The sequence below is a fragment of the Diabrotica virgifera genome, chromosome 7 (genome assembly GCF_917563875.1).
Source record: "Diabrotica virgifera virgifera chromosome 7, PGI_DIABVI_V3a".
Classification (NCBI taxonomy): Eukaryota; Metazoa; Arthropoda; class Insecta; order Coleoptera; family Chrysomelidae; genus Diabrotica; species Diabrotica virgifera.
Window position 1 is genome coordinate 57,007,709 of NC_065449.1, and position 19,912 is coordinate 57,027,620.

Consider the following 19,912-nt stretch of genomic DNA (forward strand, 5'->3'; position numbering starts at 1 on the left):
CCTAATACAAAATAAACAGAAACAATATAGTAACACAATAAATAATACAATACAATAATAATACAATAAAAACAATAATGGAACTCTGATAAAGTGATAAAACATTTATGACAAAAAAAAAGATGCAAATCTGAACTTAAATCATAAAAAATCTCATGCCCGCGTACAAATCTTATAGGACTGTGCGTGTATCTGACAAGAAATCTATAATGATATTGTATATTTGTTGTGAGCCTGTAGCCAGCAAAGACTGTATATTGAATGGTGCATGCATATCAAGTTGAATTAAATTTTTATAGAGAGAGTTTGAATGCTGTTGAAACTTAGTACATTCAAAAAAAGATATGATCAAGATCACCCTGCTTTCCGCAATGTTTGCAATTATTGCCTTCAATCACATTTATTTTATATAAATGACTTGGATAGCAAGCATGCCCAAAACGTAATCGATTTATAGTTGTTATATATTTACGTGGAGCTTTAAAACTCTTAAACCATGTATTTTGTGGAATCACTGGTTGTAAAGTGGTGTATCTTGTGGGGTTTGTTAAGCAGTAAAGATTCCATTGATCTTTCCATATCGATAGTTGGTTTCTTTTAAAAATAGTAATAACATCTGATACACATAAAGAATATGACAATAAAGTGCCTGATGTTATACTGGATTTGGCTAAGTAGTCTACATACTCATTATCTTTGAGTCCAATATGTGCCTTAACCCAAATAAATTTTATATTGAAGCCAGAGTCTTCTAACTGCTTTAACATATCCTTTATTAAAAATATGTAAGGATTACTAAATGTTTTGGGCAAAAAAGTATTTTTGATATTCTGTAAAACTGATAGGCAGTCTGAAAGAATTAACGTTTTTTTAGTATAAGAGTTTTTAATATATTTCAACGCTTCGAGTATGGCTAATGATTCCGCAGAGAAAATTGAAAACTCATTGGGAAGTTTGTACTTGAATTCGAAACCTCCTGAGGGTAAAAAATACGCACAGCCAGACCCTTCTCCTGATTTAGATGCATCTGTGTATATAACTGTTGCATCACTGTAGCAGTTCAAAATAGATTTCAGGATATTGTTGCTGATTATGTTGTTTTCGTTGTATGTGGGTATTATTACATCAGTTTTATGGAAGAGAGCAAAGTAGTCTAAGTTTTTGTCTACTGTGTTTAATTCCTTTGAAAAATAGGATTGTTCTGTAATGCAGTACATAAAGGCGGAGATGGTTTTTTAATCCAATACTTGTGAGTAAGATCTGATTCGTTAAGATGACATATACAGTGGAACCTCGATAACTCGGATTAATCGGGACCGCGGCCGATCCGGGTTATCGAAAATCCGGGTTAGCCGGAGAATATGGTAAAAATTAATAAAATACGGTATACTAACAGATAAATTCGTGATAACACAAACCTAAGCAAACGGAAGCAAACAATACAAGACTGTACTACACACAATACAGTCACAATCGGAACGATGTTATGAACAATGAAAACTAAGACCATTGTTTAAAAAGAATTTTTTAAATAGACTTTTAGTCTTTTTTAACCAATGCTAAGACAGTTTGAAATAAATAAAGGAATAACAGGTGCCTGTTGCTTCCGATAAATCCGACACAATGACCGTCGCTCTGCCGCCGCCGCCGTGTGCCATGAGTCATTTTTACTATCGTATACATAGTTAAAATTACACAAATACACATTATCTCAAATATTATATTACATAAGTACATTTTTATTGTTGAAATGTTTGATGAAAATCGGTCCGGGTTAGCCGGACTTCCGGGTTATCGGGGGCCGACTTATCAGGGTTCCACTGTACTGGAAAATAATTCGAAATTTGTAGTGTGTGCTTTAAGTACCCATTTTTCGCTTAGTAAATTTCTTCTAATCTCTAAAGGAGGCTCAGAAGCTTCAACATGTATTGGTTGTATAGGAGTAGATCTCATAGCACCTAAACAGATTCTCAAGGCAGAGTTTTGGAAAACGTCAATTTTTCTTAAAAGGTTTTTGGAAGCAGAACCGTAGAGAGTAGCACCATAATCTATAATGGATCGTATATAAGCTCTATAAAACAATAAAGATGTTTCAACATCGCAGCCCCACCACACTCTAGTTGTTATTATGGAGCAAGTTAAACGGGCTTGGAAACGAGGGGAGGAGGCCTATCTTCAGCAGTGGACTTTTGAGGCTGGATGATGATGGAGTATTTCAAAAATTATGGTCAGCTTTATCTGACCATAACTTTTATCAAAAATGAATAACCATTTTCAATTTCGTTGCAACACGAAACTACAGCCGCATCATTATTCCAGTTCAATCAGAGAGTGCAGCAAGCACCTCTACCGGTTTCGAAGCTTATTAGTCTCTCATCAGGAGGCACATATGCTGCTCTCTCTGACCCAACTAGGACAAACCCCGGCGTGCAGTCACGGATTACAACGAACGAAATGGCAGGGATGGCCTAGCGGCAACTGCTATCAAAAAAACTAAGTTTTCAATCTAATAGCACATAAAACAACATCCAAAAATGTCATTCTACATCCTACCAGACTGAAAACAATGGGAACCTTCTCTGGTAACACCTCCGAGGCTTCTACAATTTGTAAGCCATAACTTTTATCTTTATATTATAGGGTTGAACTCAATTGAAGCGCTTATTGTATAAAGGGTATTAGTCCACAATACTTAGTCTTGAGAAAAACGAAAAAAACTATTTAGTTTAGAAACTTGATGATCTATCAAATTTTGTTCTACAAATGAAATGTAGAGTGACATGCAAATTTCCTTTATAGACTCTTCGATCCGTCGACGTTGGTTTAACAAAATGTATATCTTACTTTAATTTCGTACGGAAGTGGACTTATTCCCTTTATACAATAAGCGATTCAATTGTTAGTGCAGTCACTGAATGTTTTCACCTCCGATTTCGTTGAACCTCCATCGATTTGCATAAAAATTGGTGAGTACTTGGAAGATGTCTCAAGAAACAAACATGACGTGGTGACAACTTGCGCTTTTACACTGAAGGTGGATATTGCCTCTTCTCTAGGTGAAAATAATTTTATTAAAAATAACCCCATTAATCGCTAGAGGGACAAATTATAATAAGCGAAATTAAAGCAAAAACAGAAAAAACAAGTGAAATCTTTGTTAACAGAAAAACTCAAATTTCGTCCTGTATCATTTTTTACGTATACCGTGTATTTTTGGAGTTATCCAAATGAAAAAGAAAATAAAATTTGCGAAAATTTCAAAAATTGTAATTTTTTTTAAAATCATATTTTTTTTCAAAAATATGCATTCCATACTGGTTACAATGTTTGAGGTGATTACTCATACTAAAGTAAAGAAAGTCTTTTGTAAAGAAATTTTTTGTGGAAATGACGTATGTTTTATTTTTCACTTTTTCTAAAAAATTTGAAAAAAACCCTCTTATTTCCATCATAACTTGCTTAATTTTGTTTTGATGCTATCAAGTTCATTCGGAGATCATCTGATAAATAATCCTGAGAATTTCGACAAGTGTTTAATAACTATAAAATGCCTAGTTTAGCCGTTATTTATGCTTGAATACATATTTAGATTTGAGTACCTACTCGCCGAAAAAAATATAGATTCAATTTCCTATATCTCACTTTGAATTAATACTAAAAGGTTTTTCATTCGAGCTTTTATTAGCTTGCATTTTGATAATGATATTTTTTTTCTAAAATCTTATAGTTTTTGTGTTATTATGAAAAAATATGCTTTAAAAAAAGCATTTGTTTCACGAAAAGTTAAAAACTTTTTGATGTTTAATAACTTAAAAAGTATTGATCTATTTTATAACTTGATATAATAAATTTTGCTTAGAATTTGTCCCTCTATCGCTTTATGGGGTTATTTTTAATAAAATAATTTTCACTCTCGATATGGAGCAGCATCCACCGCCGGGTGAAAATGCAATTTGGCACTATGTCACTTTTGTTTATTTTGGTATCCTTCAACTATTTACCTATTTTCATGAAATTTTCACTATACATGTAAAAACTACATAATAAAATCCAATGGAAAAAGAATGCAATTAATCATGTTAACAACAAGAAAAACATTATTTTATACACAAAATAAAATAACACATAATAATAATAACACACATAAATAAAAACCAATCATCATTCTCTTTACCTTATTCCTATGGTGGATCGGCTTCCCTAATTGCATTTTCCATACAATTCTATCTTGGGTCATATCAATATTTACCCCTTTACCAACATGTCCTGCCTAAGCGTCCTTACACAGTTCTTGTTTGGCCTTCCTCTCCTACTCCTTCCAGGAATCTGCATTTCAGCAATTCTTCGTATTGGTTGATTAACGTCTCCATGTTGAACATGACCAAACCATCATAACCAATGTTCTCTCATTTTGGCATCAATTAATGCCACCCCTAGACTTCGCCTAACATACTCATTTTAAATTTTATCCTTTTTTGTCACTCCACTCATCCAGCTAAACATTCTCATTTCCGCCACATGCATTCATAGTTCCTCTTTATTTTTCACTGCCCAACATTCAGTTCCGTACATCATAGCCAATCTCATGAATGTTTATAAAATTTTCCCTGCAGCTTCCTTGGTATTTTTCTGTCACACAACAGACCTCTCGTTTCATTCCATTTCATCCATCCAACCCTAATTCTATTGCATGAATCTCAATTATTTTTCCATTACTTTGTAATACCAATCCTAGGTATTTAAAACTATTGCTTTTAACAATCATTTTACCATCCAAAGTGACCATTTGTAGTGACTCCATATTTAAATGGACATTCCAAATACTCTGTTTTTGTCCTAGTAAGTTTTAAACCTTTTTCCTCCAGAGCTTGTCTCCACTGTTCCAGTTTTTGTTCTAAGTCTATTTCACTATTTCCTACTAATACTACATCATCAGCATACATTAAGCACCATGACATGTTACCCTGCAGTTTTGCTGTTATCTGGTCCAAAACTAACGAGAAGTCTCTCCCACACCTGACCTAACACTAGTCGTTACTTCCTCATACATATCCCTCACAATATTTACATTTTCACTAGGGCCTCTTGTCTTATTGGATGCCTATCACATAATCTTTCGAAGAACTCTATAATATGCTTTCTCAAGATCAATGAATACCGTATGAAGGTTTGTTTCTTTATTCCTGTATTTTTCCATCAATTGCCTTATAACGAAAAATTGCACGTGTTGTTGATCTGCCCCGCATAAAGCCAAATTGATTATCATAAATGAAAACTAATATAGCTAAAAAATGTACAAAGCGTTACATACCTATTGGCAAAATTGTATAAAATGATACACTCTGTACAATTATTAAACATACTTCTTTAAGCAGACCGCAAAGACTTTTCTCTTAATTAAGTCTTAGTCTTTTCCTTTGATAAAAATCATCAACGGAAACCGCATTGTTAGCAACTTATCGGTAATCAATTATATTTCGTTTATAGCTATACAGGATGAGCACAGATATATTTATTACTTGAGGTGTTTGTAAGAATATTTGTTTATTGGTTAGTGTATATATTTGAAATTGAGAGGGTTAGAAGTAAAAGGGTTTAAGTGCACTTTTTTTTTAAATTTTACTCTACGTACAGATTCGCATACTTAAATGGTATTAGAACTTGGTGGTAAAACGATTTAAGCATATTTCGCCCTACAGTCGCGCACAGTTAAACAGGTTTAACTGTGCGCTTGAACCGTTTTACCACAAAACTATTTTTAGTATTCTGTAAATACAAATAGCAATAAATGGGTTTAAGTGCGCTTGAACCACTTTACCACAAAACTATTTTTAGTATTCTGTAATGTGTAAACATAGGTTAATACAGGATTAATTTTAAGTAAATAAATATTAGATTTGTGACCAATTTTGAAGACTAATTAAGTAGTACTTATGCAACGTGCCAGTTGTAGTTACACTGTGGATAACAGCTGGGACAATAATGATTAGTAATATGTAGTTAACATCTGCACTTGAACCGTTCTCAAAGTAACATTTATCAACACCATGTACCGATTCAAGTACATTTTTCTAATAATTGAAAAAAGGAAGGATATAGTAAAAGTAATAATATACCCTTATATTTTTATCTTTTTATAGTACATTGTACAATAGACATATTTTATTTTAATGACTTCTAGAATTTATATAACTCAAAAAACTTTGAAGCTGATTATCTCAGAACTATCAAAACTGCACTTAAATACTTTTACGTCTGGCCCTCTCAATTGTGAAATGTATCAAACTGAATATGTTTTATTACTAATTCATCAACCACGTTTCAGATATAGAGGTTGCCCCGGAAAATAGTGCGTTCCTTAAAGGTATGGATAGAATGCACCATTTAAAATAAAACTTTCTTATAAATTTATTTTCTTAAGTCAGCTGTTGCCTCAAAAAATAAAAATAAATTTATTTTAGTTAAACTTGCATTTGGCAACCTGGCAGTCTCTATTTTAAAACACAGAAGAAATAATATTATTTGTAAATTGTCGTAAATACCTGTAGCCCGGGAATAGATCGTATTATCATGTTTTCGTTTCACAAGTAGCACGATATGTTAATTACGTACGGTGAAGCTCACTATGACAGTAATAGGGCTGTTTATGTTGAAAGCTATCCCACTAGCGGACACGAAGTAAGCATAGATTAAGTGCAAAGATGCGATTTTGGATAAATATAGTCAGTGATAATCCAACAGTAAGTACCCGATAATGTAGCTAGAATGGTTGGCATTTCTAAAAACATTGTTCATAAAACATTTACTGCGGTCACTTCGAACATTTATTGTAATAATAATTTTTCATTTAATTTAAAACAGTATACAAACCTTAATAATTATTAGATATTTAATAAAAACAAATGCTTTTTATCTATCACTGTTATCAGTGTCAATACAATATTATGCCGAACGATCGCTGATACATGATAGTTGAGTCACAGTAACTTTAACGTAGAGTAATAATATTCTGTCTAAATCCCGAGCCGAGGATTAGCGGCGTGTAATTTGGGTTGCCTATATAAACTTGAATCAACGAAATGGGCCTTGAGTGTTATTTAAAACGCTGAAAAGACCGTTTAGTGATAATAAAAAGGGTGGGTTGTGATTGCGCGCAGCGGTCAAATACCTCCTGCCCTGCGGTTCTCTCACTCTAATACCCAATACCCGTAAGTTAGGTTTGGACCGAAGGGTTAGGTCTTCCTCCTTTCAGGAAAAAACCGATATTTACTGCGGTTGCATGATATTTAATATTAAAATAGTATTGGATGTGGTAGAATGTAGACTCTTTGTATAATTATCAATTGAACAGTGAAGCTGTTAGATCAATTTTCCGATTCAATCATTTCTACTGTTCACAGTTCTGTGTTTGTGTTTGCTTTTGAGTAGGTATTTCATTTTCTTGACAACGAAAATGTTCGGTGTGGAAATAATTAATAAGTGCTTGGAATGCGGAAACGTGTATAAACGTAAACATGATTTAAAAAGACATGTAAAAAGTTCGCATCCCGACAAATTGGATGCAATTGCCCCTTTAAAAGTGCTTAAAGGCAACGTCTATAAATTTAGACATAAGCCAAGTTTAAACTTTCATGCCAAAAAAATGCACACAAATGTCATTGATTTGTACAGTTGTAATTTTTTGAATAATAAACATTCGCGATTCAAGTTTATATAGGCAACACAAATTACACGCCGCTAATCCTCGGCTCGGGATCTAGACTCGAGTGTATAATAAGGAGCGCAATGTTGTCGGCTGTATATGCTTTTCTGTGGGAAATAATCAAATGTATTAAATTTAAGATATTATTTAAAAGTGTTGACTTTACAAAAAAAATTAAGACATTTTTGTTTTAAATGGTGTACTCAGTCCATACCTTTAAGGAACGCATTATTTTCCCGAAAAAGTGCTATTTCCTCAAGGCAATGCACCGTGTTACAAATCAATGAAAACGACGGCAAAATTTCATGAACTGGGCTTCAAATTGCTTCCGTAGCTACCTTATTCACCAGATATGGCTCCCAGCGACTACGACCTGTTCGCTGACCTCAAGAGAATGCTCGATGGAAAGAAATTTAGAACCAATGAAGGTTAAAGATAAATTGTATTAAGTATAAAAATGGTATTGAAAAGTTCTGTAATCGCTATAATCGTTGTCGCCCTCGAAGGTAATTATATTGAATAATAAAATCAAATTTTTATAAAAAAAATTTTTCTATGTTAACTTACCAACTTTTCAGCCCAACGATTATTACTTTGGAGGTAATGGCTCTTCAAGCTAAGAAACGTATTTAGATAATTACGTCATTTAGGTACAGGGCCGTGCGGTGCTATGATGCGGTGAGGCAGCCGCATCAGGCGGCATCGCAAGGGGGGCGGCATAATCAGTAAAATCAAAATACAAATTGAGCCATTCAATAATTAAAAATATATATAGGACCAAGTGTCATCTGAAAATATTTAACTGATGAAGGTTTAACAGAACTTATTTTGACAAATTTGGAAAAATTAGTTCTTGACTTAAAACGGCTCAGAGGACAAGGCTATGATAACGGGGTTGATATGAAAGGAATAAGAAAGGGTGTACAGAACAGAATATTTGAAAAATATCCGAGGGCGTTTTACGTGACCTGCGCATGCCACTTTAGTCATAAATGACGCAGCGTCTTCTTCTAAAGAAACAACAACCTTTTTTTGTATTATGCAAGAACTGTACACTTTTTTCTGGTTTTACAAAGCGTTGGGAAGTTCTGAAAAAAACATGTTTCACAACTAACACTAAAACCGTTGAGTACTACTAGATGGTTATGTCGAATATAGATGCATTGAAACCTAAGATTTCAATTTTGTGAAATATGTAATGCCTTATTCGAAATAATAGAAGACGTCAACAATGATTCAGAAACTAAAGTCAAAGCACGAGGATTAGTAAAAAATATTAAAAATTATAAATTTATATGCCGTGTAGTTCTTTGGCATGATAGTTTATTTCATATAAATTCAGTCTCGAAGACGTTGCAACATCTAACCATCTAACTATAAATTTGTCAGATTGTGTAAAAATGTTGTCCGAAACTATGGAAAAAATAAAATTTACTGAGAATTAGGCTATGACCAAATGAAAATTACTGATAATGAAATTGCAGAAAATCTTGTAAATAAGTTCCGAAGACAACTGCTGAAAATAAATATTGAGGCAAGAGAAAAATGCGTCAATTTGATCTGTGAATCAGTTCTCAATAGAGGAAGATAAATTTAAAGTACATTTTTTCATCTATATTAATTTTAGACATTGCCTTTAATTCTTTGATTGATCGATTTTCGTTTTTAGAAACTCATAATAAAAATTTTAAATTTTTATATGATATTTTTAAATTGAGTGAAATATAAGAAAAGGGAAAAGGGAAAGATGATAAAATACTAGAAAAATACCAGAAAATCTTCATTCAATACTTTTCATAGAAAAAGAATCGGATATAGAGGCAAATGATTTTCTAGAAGCATTATTGCATGATTTATCTCAAATGATACCATACTCCATGAAACCTTTAGAGGTTTTGAACTATTTGTGCCAAAATAACCTAATTTTTTTATACCCAAATATACATAGTTGTATCACTAAGGGCCGGTATTATCTGTCCCGATTAAACCCCGGTTAGAGGAATTTTATCATGCGAGGTGCAGAACGTACCGGCCCTAAGGATGTTATTAACACTCTCTGTCTCGGTAGCTTGGGGAAAGAAGTTTTTCAAAATTAAAAATGATTAAAAACTATTTACGAAGACAACCATAAGACAAACAAAACTAAAAAAATTAGCACCTATTTCGATAGAGTCCTCACTAGCTGCCACTTTAGACTACACCAAGCTGATTGAAGAGTTTGCCAAAATTAAAATCAAATGGATAAAATTATAATTTTCATAAAAATGATGTTTAGTGTTAATATATTTCATTTAATTTAAAGTATTATGTTTTGTTTTCAAAATAAAAGTTTTCGTTCATTTTGTGTAATTTCATTTAATATAAAAATAAATACTAGTATTAAGTTTGAATAATATTTGGGGGCGGCATTTCGAAGACTTGCATCATATTGAAAAGATGTACCGCACGGCTCTGTTTACGTAACACCATATTGTTACTAAAGAAGGTATCAGGAAAAAGGATAAACATTTATAAAAAATTCAGAAGTGTCTCGCCATGCGACTAATATATTTTAGTTATGGGTTAAACACCCTGTATGATGATCACATTTAAATTATCTTTGTTACTTAAGCGGAATGGTTTGTTTACAAATATACATATTTTAATATACTACCTACCAAATATGAAAGTTATGAATCATTTTATAATGTCAAGAACCATGTTACTATATTTTAAATATTAAATATACACTAACTGAATATCATAATAATAGTCAATATTTTTTAAATTAAAATAATAGACATAATGTAAGGACATTATTATTTCTAAGGTACATATTTATTTCTTTCATCGCTCATGTCTGGTTGCCCTTCTTCTTTTTTTGGCGTCATAACTAGGGGTCGCCAACTTCTTGAAAATTCAAGATCTTGTCTTCATCTTGTCTTGATTTCAAGACAAGATCAAGACAAGAAGTAATTTTAGATTTCAAGACAAGACAAGAAATTTTATATCAATACCAAGATTTCTTGTCAAGAAAACCAGAAATCTTGAAATATCTTGACTAATAATGAAAACTCTAAAACGTATTTATTTGTGAAAAAGATAACATTATTTTAACATAACATATTTTATCTACTCTATGTCATATTATGTATACGTTTTTAGTTTGTGAAAACTGTCATTATGGATAGCAGTGCGTGAAGGGTTTAAAGTGTGCGTGAAGTAACAATGTATTTTAAATGGGATTTACTTTTTCGCACACTTTCAATGGGTTTTTTGGCACACTTTCATATAATCAAATATCCTTAACTTTCGCGTTGTCATGGTGATGACAATATGAGCAATGACTTACAACAAAATTTTTGACAGTTTTGTGGTTTGAAAGTATGTAGTTAGGATTTTTAAATGTCAAAGTTCTAAAAATTGTAGAATAGAAATGAATTCCAGTGACGAAGAGTTACAGTTTTTTTATTTGTTTATCGTAGATAAAATATTGTATGAAACTGTGTATAGCACTCGCTCCGTTGTCGCTCGTGCTCTAAAATTCGCGTGCGTTCGCAAAAAGCATACTTTACGAACTGTTTCATAAATAACTATGAATTTATTGATTGCCAACTAAATTCTATTGATATATTTTCTATTGATATATACAGGGTGATTGATTAGTAGGGTAAAGCTCAATAGCTCCGCTATAGTAATAGATAGCAATAAAAGTTAATAACAAAAATTTTAGCCACCTTTGAGTTTCATATTACAAAACTAGTTAGAATGTTACAGGGTGTTCGATAACACAGTGGCAGACCAAACTTTTGTTTTTTTATATGGAACACCCTAAATTTTATTTTAAATTCAAAATTCTGTTAACTTCTCCATCACAAAAATATAAAGGTTTGTTATGTTATACAGGGTATTTACAAAGTTATAACCAATTTTATATGAAAATCGTAACGAGTTCAACTCCCTGTATAAATAAAAATAAGCAGAACAACAATGGTTTCTTAATGCCATATTTTTTAACGTATTGTCAAAATTTTCAAGGATAATTGATATTGCTAATTTTCTTTATATCAAATACAGGGTGAGTCAAAATGCAAGTACATTATTTTCTTAGTAATTTTAAATGAAACACCCTGGATTTTATATCACTATTGAAAAGTATCAGTACCGTACTTTAAATGTTGGTTAACATTCCCTATGGCTAAATTTGTTAGTTTTCGAGATATTTTTATTTTTCAATGGACCAGTAGCGTGGCCACCCAAATCACCAGAATTTAATAAACTGAACTGATTTTTTTGGGGTTAGATACGTTAATAATGAAGTTTATAAAATACCTCCAACAACAAAGGATGAGATGAAAAATAGAATACAAAGTGTATTTCGACGTGTTAATTTACAAATGCTCCGTAGAGTAAGTAGCTCATTCAATGATCGTTTTTAGGCGTACATAAATGTGTTAGGAGATAATTTTGAACACCTTATGTAATTAAATATTAAAAATATTTTATTAAAAGTAGCTTCTAATTTTTTCAAACATTTTTTTGCAAAATGTATTATTGATAAATTATGTTTCGTTTTTTATTTGTTACATTGTTACATTTACATGCAAAAGTAGTGTTTAATTGTCTTCACAAAATATTGTATTTTGTGTTTGTGTGTTTTTTTGTAAAATTTATTACTAATTTTCTTTGTTTATTTGTTGAATTTACATAAAAAGATAGTTTTTAATTGTTTCAAAAATGTTGCATGTAGTGGTTGTGTTTTTGTTTGTAAAATGTATTACTAATAAATTATTTTTATTTCTTTATTTGCTACAGTGTTACATTGATTACCGGATTGATAATAATCGGTAATCTTCAATTGTCAATTCAGTCATGGCTTACTTAAAATTTAGATAAATTTAGACACATAAAATAATTTGCTCTGAAAAATGAAAATATCTCGAAAACTAATAAATTTGGACATAGCGATGGCTTAGTGTGAAAACCTCGTATCTCATTGTACAGAAAATTTCACATGAGTGATTTTAAACTGAATTTCTGCATACTCTAACCCAAAATATATATGAAAAATGTATGTGTAATGATCTAAACATACTCAGAATCAAAAATATTTAAACATAGTTTTTGTTTTAAGTTATAGTATGCAGAAATTAAGTTTAAAGTGTCTCCTGTAAAATTTTCTGTAAAATGAGATACGAGGTTTTCACACTAAGCTATTGATAGGGAATGTTACATAAAAATTAAAGTACGGTAATGTTACTTTTCAATAATTATATAAAATACAGGGTGTTCCATTTAACATTACTGAGAAAATAATGTACTTGCGTTTTGACTCACCCTGTATAAGATATAATCAAAATCAGCAATATCAATAATTCTTAAAAATTTTGACAATAAGTAAAAAGATATGGCATTAATAAACCATTGATGTTGTGCTTATTTTTATTTATACAGGGAGTTGAACTTGTTACGATTTTCATACAAAATTGGTTATAACTTTGTAAATACCCTGTATAACATAACAAACCTTTATATTTTTGTGATGGAGAAGTTAACGGGATTTCGAATAAAAAATAAAATATAGTGTGTTCCATTTAAAAAAAAAAAACATAAGTTAGGTCTGCCACTGTGTTATCGAACATCCTGTAACATTCTAACTAATTTTGTAATGTGAAGCTTAAAGGTGGCTAAAATTTTTGTTATTAACTTTTATTGCTATCTATTACTATAGCGGAGCTATTGAGCTTTACCCTACTAATCAATCACCCTGTAGATTGATTCTATTTTAAATAACAAAAGCACATTTTTAAATCGGAATTGACAAGCCATGAATTAAGGCAGATAACACTTCTCATGGAGTCAACACCTAGCAGATTTCTTGGCTTTGTTATTGTTAAAGCTGCTCTTGAAAATAGCATTTCCGCAGGTACAGGCTGGCGTTCCGAGAAAATCCTTGGCCATCTTCGAAAATGACGGGTAGATAATTTTCGTGTCTTCTCCACCAATCAAGTATATTCTCAGACCAGTATATTCTGACCTAGGCTAATTTATGTATTTTTCAATTTCATACTTCCAAGATTGTAAGTTATCATTGTCAGCGTTCTTAAATAGGTAAGTAATATCTAAATCAAATTCGTTACCTTCTTTTTTCAGACCAAGTGCTGGTATTGTATTCTGAAGATCATTCTGGGATTTATTAAAATAGTAAGCTTTAAATATTTCTTCAAATTTTTGTACTGCCTCTGATTGTAGAAGCTTTCACCAAGATGTAGAGAAAAATGCCTCTACTTTATGCCAAGTATCCAAAATAAGAACTATACAGTATATCCAATTAGTTTTGTAATAGTGTTTCAGTATTTTATCTCTCGCAGCTTGAATGAAGTAAATTAATTACTTGTCGGTAGTGTCTTTATCAATTTAATTTACAGGTTAATGAGCCCAATATTTTCAGTTTGTCTAAAAGTAAGTTTACTCCAATTACCACCAATGGGATTGTGCAATATTTTTCCCATTCGAGCCTTCGAGTATTGAAGAAAGTGTTTTAAAGTTTCTCAGATACTGTCAAAATTTACTGATCAGGACCCATTCTTTATCTAATATTTTGCATTTATTTAGATTTTTGATCGGGACTCCCCCCCCCCAGTGGCCGTGTGAGCACGCAACGCAATAAAAAGGTCGCCGGGGAATCACCGGACCGGGTAATCAAGAAATTTCAAGATCTTGAAATTTCTTGAGTCAAGACAAGATATAAAATGTCAAGAAAACGTCAAGACAAGAATTTTTTAAATGTCTTGGTTTTTTCTCAAGACAAGACAAGAAGTTGTTGTCAAGACAAGAATTCTTGTCTTGTCGACCCCTAGTCATAACCGCGGATGGGTCTTTGCCTGTCTGGCTGACTATGTCCTTCTATTCAGATCTCTCTTGTGTCCTTCTTCTCCATTGTTTTATTTTCATGGTTTTCAGGTCGTCTTCCACGCCATCCAACTATCTCGTTCTGGGCCTTCCTTTTTTCGCCTTCCTATCGGCTTCGATTGTAATATTTTCTTTGCTGTGTTTGCATCTTTTTGCCTCTGGACATGTCCCAGCCATGACAGTCTTTTCACAAATTTTACAATATTATACCCTTTATTCAATTCATTGACCTCGTCGTTTTTCCTGATTCTCCATGTGCCGTCTTCCTCTTGCAAAGGGCCATATAATTTTCTCGAGTACCTTTCTTTCGAATGTCGTGAGTTGGGCTTTACCTTTTTTCGTCATTACCCAGGTTTCACAACCATAGATTACTACAGTTCTAACCAATGCTTTGTAGATAGTCTTTTGGTTCTTTTGTCTAATAATTTCGATGCCATTAATCTTTTATTAGCGTAGTATGTACGATTCCCACTGGAACTACGTGCATTAATTTCGTTATTTAAAATACACATCCTTACGTTCAATAGTACGGTATGCGCCAAAACAAAGGACACTGAAATCAGGAAACCTGTGAAATATAATCGCGTCATATGAAACAAGTGACAATAGTTGTCATGGTATTTTTAAACATTGTTTATTCTAACAAACGATCAAAAATATTAGAAATGGTGCTTCTTCTTCTTCTTCTTCTTAGCCTTCTATCGTCCACGTTTGGACATAGGCCTCTCCCAACTCCTTCCATCGGTCTCTATCCTGAGCAACATATTTCCAATTCGTTCCGGCTACTCTTTTAATATCATCAACCCATCTCATCTGTGGTCTTCCTCTCGGTCGTTTACTTTGGTAAGGTCTCCAATGTTGTATCGTTGCATTCCAACGTTGGTCTTTTTGTCTAACAGTGTGGCCTGCGAAGCTCCATTTAAGTTTGGCAACTTTTGTTGTTATGTCCTCGACTTTTGTTTTTGATCTTACCCAGTCGTTCCTCTTTTTATCTGACAGTCGTATACCTAACATTGCTCTTTCCATAGCTCTTTGTGTTGTGGCTAGTTTATTCATATTTGCCTTGGTTAGGGTCCAGGTTTGACACCCATATGTCATGATAGGAAGGATGCACTGGTTGAACACTTTGGTTCTCAAATATTGAGGTATTTTGCGGTTCTTAAGTATCCAACCAAGTTTTCCAAATCCTGCCCATGCTAGTCTTGCTGTTCTATTAATTTCCGCACTTTGGTTTTCTTTGTCTAGTTTCAGGATTTGGCCTAGGTAGATATATTCCTGGATTTTTTCTATCTCACTGCCATTTATAGTTATGCGTCTGGGGTCATCTGTGTTTGTCATTATTTTTGTTTTCTTCATGTTCATTTTCAGGCCGACGTATTGGGAGCTGCCTGCGAGTTCCTCCATCATAATTTGCAGTTCCTCGAATGAGCTCGCTATAATCACAATGTCGTCAGCGAATCTGAGGTGGTTTAGCTTCTTGCCATTAACGTTAATGCCATAGGTTGACCAATTTGTCGTTTTGAAGACGTCTTCTAGTGCTAGGTTGAAAAGCTTTGGCGATATTACGTCTCCTTGTCTCACGCCTCTCTTAATAGGGATGGGATTTGTATTTTCGTCTAGTTGTACTATCATAGTTGCATTTTCATATATATTATGTATTAGTTGTCTATATCTCGAATCTATTCTACAATTATTAATAGCTTGTTCTATGGCCCACATCTCGATACTATCAAACGCCTTTTCATAGTCTACGAAGGCAAGAAATACGGGTAGTTGGTATTCATTTGCCTTCTCTATCAATGTTCTCATTGTCAGCAGATGGTCTGATGTACTATATCCTTTGCGGAAGCCAGCCTGTTCCACTGGTTGGTAATTGTCCATTTTGTAGGTCAACCGGTTGTTAATAATTCTCATGAATAGTTTGTATACTTGACTGAGCAACGATATCGGTCTATAATTCTGTAGGTCACATTTGTCCCCTTTTTTTGTGTAAAAGTATTACTAGACTTTCGTTCCAGTCTTTAGGGATCTTGCTATCATGAAGACATTTATTAAATAGCTCTGTTAGTATAGGGATTGTTACTGTTTTGCTTGTTTTCAAGAGCTCAGCAATTATACCGTCCTGTCCTGGAGCTTTATTATTTTTTAGTTCTTTTAAAGCTCTTTCTATTTCGAATCCCTTTATATTTGGTAGTACTTCTGATCCCACGTTTTTTATTTTTCTTTTGATGTTCACCTTTGTTGATTCATTAGGCTGGCTTTGGGAGCTGTACAAGCTTTTGTAGAAGTCTTCGACTATTTTTGTAATTTTATATTTGTCCTTCTCTTCCTTACTATTGGCGTCTTTAATTTTGATGATTTTTTGAACACCCAGTGCCGGTCTTAGACATTTTAAGCCTCTGTTGTTTTCAATGACTCGCTCTATTAAGTTCTCGTTCCATTTTTGTAAGTCGCGTTTTAGTTCTTTTCTAATTGTTTTATTAAGTTCTATGTATTCTTGAGTATGGCGTTTGTTTTGCGTTAGTAGTTGTCGTCTTTCCGTCATTAGTTGTTTAGTTTCGTTGCTTATTTTGTCTTCTTTAGTACTTGTTTTCTTTGCGACCTTTAGTCCGGCTTCGAGAAGGTTCTTATTGATGTTTTTGTTAATTTCGTCAATTTCATCTTGATTATGTGAAGGATCATATTTGAACTTATCCGCTAAGACCTCTCGGAATTGCTCTTCATTTGTTTTTAATTTAAAGGCATCTATTCGCGTTGTTTTTTTAAATATTCTTTTTCTCTCTTCTTTCATGTTAATATTTATTTTTGCTCTAACTATACGATGGTCACTACCCGTTGTTACGTTGTTGATTGTTGTTACGTCTTCAAATATTCTTTTGTTGTTTGAGAGAAAATAGTCTATTTCATTTTTGGTGGTTCCGTTAGGTGCAACCCATGTCCACTTTCTGTTTGGTTTCTTTTTGTAGAAGGTATTCATAACATACATGTTTTCTTGTTCCAGGAATTCCATAAGTATTTCTCCCCTGGTGTTTCTTGTGCCGAATCCAAAATTTCCAATCTTGCTTTCAGAGTCTTCAATCTTACTTCCAATTTTGGCGTTAAAATCTCCCATTATTATTATTTTGGATTCTCTGTTGGTGTCTATAGCTGTTTTAAGATCTTCGTAAAAAGTATTTATTTCTTCATCAGTTGCCTTTTCAGTTGGAGCATAAACTTGCACAATCTTTAATTTGGTTTTTGGATTTGGTTTTAAAATCATGTATGTAACCCTGTCTGAGATGCTGTCAATTATTTGAATTTGTGATTTTCTCTTCTTGTTGATTAAGAAACCTACTCCACCGTATGTATAGTCTTCATTGCCTTTATAATAGAGCCTGTTGCCTGAATGTAAGTCCACATATCCTTCACCCCTTCTTTTAACTTCTGATAGTCCCATTATATCCCAATTCATATTCCCTAATTCCTCTTCTAGTTCGTAGAGTTTTTCGTCTTTTGCCATGGAACGGATGTTGTAAGTTGCTATATGGAGTTGCTTGTTGTTCTTCTTTTTCAATGTCGACTTGCCTCCCCCAGAATCCTCGAGGCAGACCGTTATATCGGTGTGGGACTGTGGAATAAACTTCCTACCCACCTGGGGTAACTTCCGTATATCTGTTGAAACCGACATTTTTGTTTTGTGGAGGTTTTGGCCATAACCCACCACGCTGGCCAGACGGGTTGGTGGGTGGGAGGGGATATTAGGGAAGGAATTTGGGGTTTGGATAGGATAATACTGAGGTTGGGGCCTGGTTACCTCTAAATAGGAAATGGAGGAAAAAACCAGGAGCTCGCGTGGGCAGGGGCGCTAAATCCCTGAAGTAAGTATGCTCTCTATCGGGATCATAGAGAGGTACCTACCCGCTACCGCAAGAAATGGTGCTTACAACACAAGAAAAAATATTTATTATTGAGTATTATTTCCGCTCATACGGGAATGGACGATCAAATGGATCTAGTTTGTTAATGGTTGCCAATCAATTTCGGGAAGAGTTTCAGAAGCCTGCACCGACTAATAAGGACTTGTTAAGAGTCGTTGCAAAATTTCCACGAACGGGAAGTGTTCTAACTCAACGCAAAAGCTGTACTGGTTGTCCAGTTACCGTGACAACAAATGCGAATCAAGGAAGGCTATTTCAACAGGTGTTAGAATCACCAAGAAGAAGTCTCCGCAGAACATCTCTAAAAATGAATTTGAGTGAAACCTCTACCCGAAGAATGTTTAAGAAGATTGGTGGTTTTCCCTATAAAATACAGATTGGGCAACATTTGACAAGACAAGACAAGAAATCAAGAGTTATTTATTGTGCTTCAGTCTTGGCAATGGTTTATGAACAACCCCTATTTTTTGCTAATGTGTGGTTTACAGACGAATGTTACATCCATCAGAATGGATTTATCAATCGACAGACAAATCGTTTTCTTGGTTTTAAACGACCAGACATCATCGTAGAGAAACCTCTTCATAGTGACCGTGTAACAATTTGGTGCGCAGTATTATTTAATGGATTATTGGGCCCTTACTTCGTGGATGACGAGCGTAGAAGACTCGTTACACTAAATCAAGTGCGATATAGAGAACACATTTTGACACCATTTTTATTGATCTCAGAAAATTCTGTCGTGCCAGAAACATACAGTTGAATACCCAATGGTTCCAACAGGATGGGGCTACTTGTCATACCACGAGAGCATCCTTAGATCTGATTCAACAAAATTTTGAAGACCGCGTAATTTCCCGTAACACGAATTTTCCTTACCCTTCTCATTCACCTGATCTAACAACTCTTGATGCTTACGTATGGGGTATGCTGAAACAAGCCATTTTTCAGAAAACCCACCGGCAACTATTGATAAACTCCGGGAAAAGTTTTTGACCTTTTTCAGAAGAATGCAGCAGCCTATTTTTAATAACATGCTAGGCAATCTTGTTAAAAGTTATGAGTACTGCTTGGAATGCAATGGCGAGCACTTTGAACACATTTTATATAGAAGCAAAACTTAAAATTCGCATTATTTGAAGTTTTGTTATTTCATTTGCCATGTTTAATAAAGCTTTAGTTTTTCAGTGTCGTGTTCTTTTGACGGTTATGTACTTCGTTTTTATTTCGTTCATTTTTAGCCCTCTTTTTTGTTCTTCAGGATCAATTTCTTTGAACGATTCCATTAGTCGTTGTTTGCTCCTACTAATGATAGCTACATCGGCTTCCTATGCAGCAATTTGTACTGTTTTGGTGTTAACATGTGTAGTTACATTGATTTTTCTGATAACTGCTTCAAGAA